This window comes from Monodelphis domestica, chromosome 2 (genome assembly GCF_027887165.1).
Source record: "Monodelphis domestica isolate mMonDom1 chromosome 2, mMonDom1.pri, whole genome shotgun sequence".
In the NCBI taxonomy this organism is placed as follows: Eukaryota; Metazoa; Chordata; class Mammalia; order Didelphimorphia; family Didelphidae; genus Monodelphis; species Monodelphis domestica.
The window spans coordinates 388987968-388993930 of record NC_077228.1 but is presented as its reverse complement, the minus strand read 5'-3'; the positions used below and the strand labels follow the sequence as shown (position 1 = coordinate 388993930).

The 5963-nt window shown below is 38.2% G+C and overlaps 1 pseudogene; it reads right to left on the bottom strand.

Moving 5' to 3' along the window:
* Positions 1-3333: 3333 nt before the first annotated feature.
* On the bottom strand, positions 3334-4515 carry LOC100023656 (zinc finger MYND domain-containing protein 19-like; annotated as a pseudogene).
* Positions 4516-5963: the final 1448 nt, after the last annotated feature.

Here is a 5963-nt window from a genome sequence, read left to right as displayed (position 1 = left end):
TCCAATAATTTCTAGACGTATTGACAAAAAGCCAGTTAGGGGGCAGTCCCCTTTGGCATGAAAGTATACATACAAATAAATGTACAATCAACCAAACCCAAAGTTCATTCTTGATCATCTCGTGCAGCTTGTGATCTGTGGAGGTATCTTCATGGTGTCTTCTTGAAACAGTTCAGTTCTCATGATTCAGAGAGATATCATGTTTCTTAACCTAAAATTATTCTCTCAAGGAATTTAAACTTTGCAATTTAAAGTAATAATAATTTCACATTCCCCCCTGAAGAGGGTGATTGAAAAACACAAGGATTTTGCATGGCTGAGGTATGAGGTATATGAATCTATTGGCAAAAGAAATAAAAAAAACATTAAAAAATCCAAATTAAAAAAGATAAATTCTGGATGAAATATAAACTATCAAAATCTTATGTGTAAAATTTCTAAGTAAAGGAAAAGTAAATCTATAACAGGTCCTTGAATCAGGGACCAATTAAAATGATATAAAAAATTAAGCATTTACCCAGTCAGTAGCCAGGACTACAAAAAGTTGCCACATTATGAAAGACAGAATAGGGACTAGATTATAGGAGCCATGTATGAGCCAAATTTGAGATACTTGTCTGTAAGTATTTTCACAAAGAGTGTGGATAAAAAGAAGGCCTATGTCTTCATGTATGTTAAGTGTTGCAACCTCGAGTCTCACACTATGTTCAAGTCCTTTTTATTGGCTTAGAATTTTCATCAACCCCTTTGGCATTGGTTGGTCTCTGACCTTGTGCTTGATTGGCACTGGGCAATGGCTCTGTGCTTCTTTCATCCTGGAATCAGACAGAATCATTAAGCAAAGTTCCAAAAACAATTTTAAACAATTAGTGGCATCATTTTTACAGTCTCAAGCTTTGGGGCATGCATTGACATTATAACAAATATATTTTAAACTTATATTACTGCAAAATCAATAAAAATTGAAGAAAACCTTAATACTCATGATATGTGATTCAAATATAAAAAAGGAGAGAAAAAGTAAAAGACTGAAATAGTATATTTCACATGCAAGAAAAAAATATAATAATAAAAGTTTTAAAATTCAAAAATATAGCTTATAATCATTGACACATTGTGTCAGCTAAGGAAATGTAGAATATAAGGTTTCTCACCAAAAATTAGATCCATTTCCTCTTCATGCCTGGCCATGATCCACTGTGAGTACAAGCAAATGAATTTCACAAAGTAACAGCTTTTATAAAGAAGAGTAGTTCAAAATCCCCCAAATTCTCAATAGCCCAATTAATTACAATAGCAAACAAAAACCACTATCATTTTTTACATGAGTCTGCTGTATGACATTTAAAGAAAATGGATACTTGTCACAAGGTTTTTTCAGGTGTAGCAACGTTTCCACCTTGGCAAACATATTATTAAACAAAGTAAATCTTATTTTGGTCTAGAACATCATCAAGAAATCTATATATTCTGGTGGAAGTAAAGTGAGCTGAAGAGTTATAAATGAGAGATGCTCCTCTTTTGGGAGTCATCCATAAGTACCATGCCCTGGGATTAACTTCCCAGCTCCTTTGGTGTGAGACTGTGATGTCCCATCCATTCACATTTTTATAAATGTGGGAGGTGGGGATTATAATTGTATTTCACTTTAGCTACTAAAATGGACTTTGCCTCCTGTTAGAGGTAGGCAAAATGACCAGAGGAAAAAAATCTAAAAATCATGCCTAAAGACCTCTTAAAATCAATTTGAGATATTTAGCTCATTAAATTTTTCAAAGGTTGTTATGCAATTTTAACCAGTTTTTATAAAGACCATCCATCCACTATGTGACAATTTACAAAGTCAAAAATACAAAAAAAAAGCTGTTTTTATATGGGCTTATTCAATATTATTTGTTCAGTGTAGTTATTGGGGAAAAACAACAGAATATAACAGTAGTTAAAACCCAGTACATTAAAATGATTCAGTGTAACAGAATAGTATTGAATACATTGATATATGAACTTAAAACCACAAAATTAAATCTTAAAACAATCAGTAAAATGAAATAAAATACAGAGATTTTTTTATAAAATATTGTAGTCTGAAAAGTCTTAAAAATATAACCTCCAGTCTCTTTAAAGTTCATTTTTGTTTTTTGTGCTTTTTTATCCATTTAGATGCCTATTGTCAGAAGGCAGAAGATGGGTAAGTGGTAGGCAATCGGGTTCAAGTGACTTTCCCAGGGTCACATAGCCAAGAAGTGTCCAAGGCCAGATTAGAACCCAGGACCTCTCATCTCTAGGCCTGGCTCTCAATCCACTGAGCCACTGAGCTGCTCCCTCAAAGTGAGGGTGGGTTTTAGGAATCTCAAATGGGGTCAAAAAGTTGTAGGGAGATGAAAGTCTCTCCTGAATCTCAGGTGAGATAAATAAAAGAATCAGTGCAGTCAAAAGATATCCTTTGATATATACCATGGTTGTAATCAACTCCCTGTTTGGAAAAGTCTCTTTGTTCTCCTCATTCCACCCCCCCCCCCAGGTCCCCTGCCACATGGAGGCTAATTGTAGCCTAAGGAAAAAAAACACCCCTGCTTTTATCAGCTGGTTTTATATTCTGAAGACACAAGGGACAGCTACCAGCAGCCTGGGTCCTGGGGCTAGCCTATGGCGATCTGGCTCAGAGGAAGCTGGAGATCGACTGGGGCTGGGCCAGGGTGGGTCGGGTTTGGGAGAGCAATCTGGGTCAAGCAGGTATGGAACAGATGAATGAAGGCAAGAACAGATTGCAGGAGGCCAGAGCAGGCAGCAGGAGTGAGCTGAATCAAGAGGCTTTGCTGAAAAGTCTTGGAGAAACATGACTTAAAAAAATTAGCTAGGCAGTGGTTCCCTCTACAGCTGATCAAAATAAGCCATTAAAAGCTGAACTTATGGATAGTCACAGTAGAGAAAAGTTTTAGAAAAGTTAAGAAGATTGAGGGTATTTCATCACAACCGATGTGGTCAGCCAAAAGTGTAAAAATTAAATTAATCTTTAGTAATAGAAATATTATATTTTAAGAGGTTTATTAAAGATTATTAGAAATAAAATAATAAAGTAAATACAAAATAAGGAAGCCACATGCCTAGGGCTTTAACCTATCCAAAGCTTACTTACTACATTTTGCAAATGGCCAAGCAGATAGCCAGTTAAATACTCATTGTGATCTCACACAGGTGGAGGATCAGGTGAGATTATAGGGAATTCTGGGAAATACCAAGGACATCTGAGGATTGAAGTCTAGGGTTCAAATCTCCATTTTACATTTAGTATCATTTCTCTTCTTTTTTTTTTTTCATTCCAACCCTTTACTTTGCTTTTTTTTAAATATTGCTTCCATGCAGACTGTTCTCCAAAGTAACTGCTGATGCTAGAAGCCCATCCCCCTGACATTGACTCAGCTGCTGTGGCTTCAAGCTCTCTAGGTGATGAACTTTTGCTACATGACAGTTTTTTAGACATGTGGCCCAACAGTTTCTCATTTGAAGATTACAGTAAATGATTCTATTTATAATTTCTAACCAAAAAAACTGTACATGAGTTTACATATATATTAACATGTAAATAATAAGACTTCCTGCTTGAAGCCTCCACAGTAATCTCTGCTTGAGAATAACACTGGAGGGGAAGCTATGTCCCCTTACATAGAGCCCCTGAAGTGGCTTGGTCTATACACTGGCTGTTCTATGCAAGCATCATTGGGTTCTTCAGTGCTTCCAACTTCAATAACCAGTCTGTTATTACTGTGCAAAAACAAAAGTCCACAGATGCCCATGTGATCAGGAATCTGACTGCTGAGACGTCACTGATCAGTTATCGCTCTGGTGCAAGCTCTTGCTGGAAGGTTCGTTTCTTCTCCCGACAATGTTTCTTGTGAGCAGGGCAATTCTTTTGCTGGCACTGGGAACCACAGTACCTGGCCACCTAACACCGCCACAGATGTTGAATTCAAGTAACTGCTTTTCAAACATTGTGCATGGGGGATAATGACATTCATAGTATGTGCAGGAATTCTCCTCTTCTTCTACCACATCTCCATTAGCATTATAATAGCGAGTAACATTCAGGACAGGGAACTGTTCTTCAATAGGATCAGTGGGAAGCTGCTGAATTGCTAGCCAGTACAGGCTCTGCTCCCTTTGCTTACTAGAGATTTCTTCTGCTTTCGGTCTCCAGACCCATGGTACTAAATGCAGGTTGTCTAATCGATTGTCCACAGTTACTGCATTAAGATGTACCACTTGAAATCCTGGAGCAATTCCTCCCCTGTGTCGTTCCCACAACAACTCATGAAATAAACGTCCAGATCCCCTTCCTCGGTTTTTATCAAAAGCATAAGCAAATATTTTAGCACCATTTCCATCAGCATCTACTTCCATTCATGCCTCAAAAGAGTAACTCTCCACCAGTGGGATGTCTTGTTCATCTATCAGCGTGTACTTTGTCTTCCCAGCCGCTCGACTGAGCCGCATGATGCCCAGATTGAAATCGGTCATGGCCGGGGGCCTCCAGCTCTTAGCCACCTGCGATCCTTGCCTCTCTCCCTCCCTCCCTCAGGCCGGGCCGAGGCCAAGGCAAAGTCCCTGGCGGCTGCTACCACCACAGCCTCCTCCCGCCTGCTAGCCGGGGCCTGCCACACACCGCCGCCGCCACAGCCTCCTCGAGCACACCCATTTCTCTTCTTAACTATCTGCATTTCCCCAATTAAAAATCTAAGAAATTAGGCATGGATGAATCCATGTTCTTACTTTACATAAGAAGCATCCCTGACAAAACCTTTAAAGTCCTGGGATTCTAAGAAAGTTAGGATTTCTTCAGCTTTTCACTATATAATGAACAACAGGAAGGTACTTATTTTATAAGCTTACCTGAAATAGAGGAAATAAACCATCTTTGAATCAGAAAATTTGAGTTCTGATACTCGATATGTATGACTTTGGGCAAATTCATTATCCTCCATGAGCTTCAATTTCTTTATCTACAAAGGTGGAAGAATACATGCATGAGATTGCTGAGAAGAAAGTGCTTTGTAAACCTTAAAGTGCTGGATCATACTGGGTTCATGACATATTACTAGATGTAAGTCCTTGAGTTTATAGCAGAAGTGGGTTTGAATCCTGTCCCTGACACCTACTAGCTTTATGACTTTTGACAAATCACTAAACATTTCTTAACATCTGTTTCTAAATCCAAAAAAAAGTGATGAAGGATTAGATGACCTCCATGATAATTTTCAAATTTAATTCCGCTGACCTTCAAATTCTCTTTCAATTCTAAATATTGTGTTATAATGAAGAGAAGGGTTAGTCTTAAACTCAAGAAGAGAACCAGAAACACTTTCTACTAAGAGTCATTTAGTGGGAGAAGAAATGTCTGAAAATAATAGATATTTTGTCCAATCTTCTCTGCCACTCAAAAATTCCACATAGAATTATCAACATCAATGCACTATCTCCACTGGCAATTACAGAAATAAATCCAGTGAGTATAAATCTGATGAATCCCCAGCAAATCCCCTAATCTGTATTACCTAAAAAAAACTGCCTCAGCACTCCTTTTTCATAACTGCAAGCCCCCACAATCTAGCAGGCAAGAGAAATCAGACTAAAGGTTCATATACTGAGATCCATTCAGCAATTTTCTTTGCTGTGATTGTAGTCTCTGACAGTACACACTTCTCTTGACTCCACCCAAAAATTCAGTGGCAATTAGCAGGAGAACTTAATTCTGAAAACTTTCTCACTCATTCTCCCACCATTTATCTCCCACACACGCTGAAAAAGAAGTTATAAAAGAAAAAAAGTGGCCTGCCTGGGTCTACAGTAAAACCTAGGCAGGCAACTAAAAACCAGAGGAAACTAGGACAGAGTACCCTAATTGGGGAATGGAGGTGAGAGATACAACAGGACAAGAGGAAAGTCTTCCATCCAGGCAAGACTAGTTT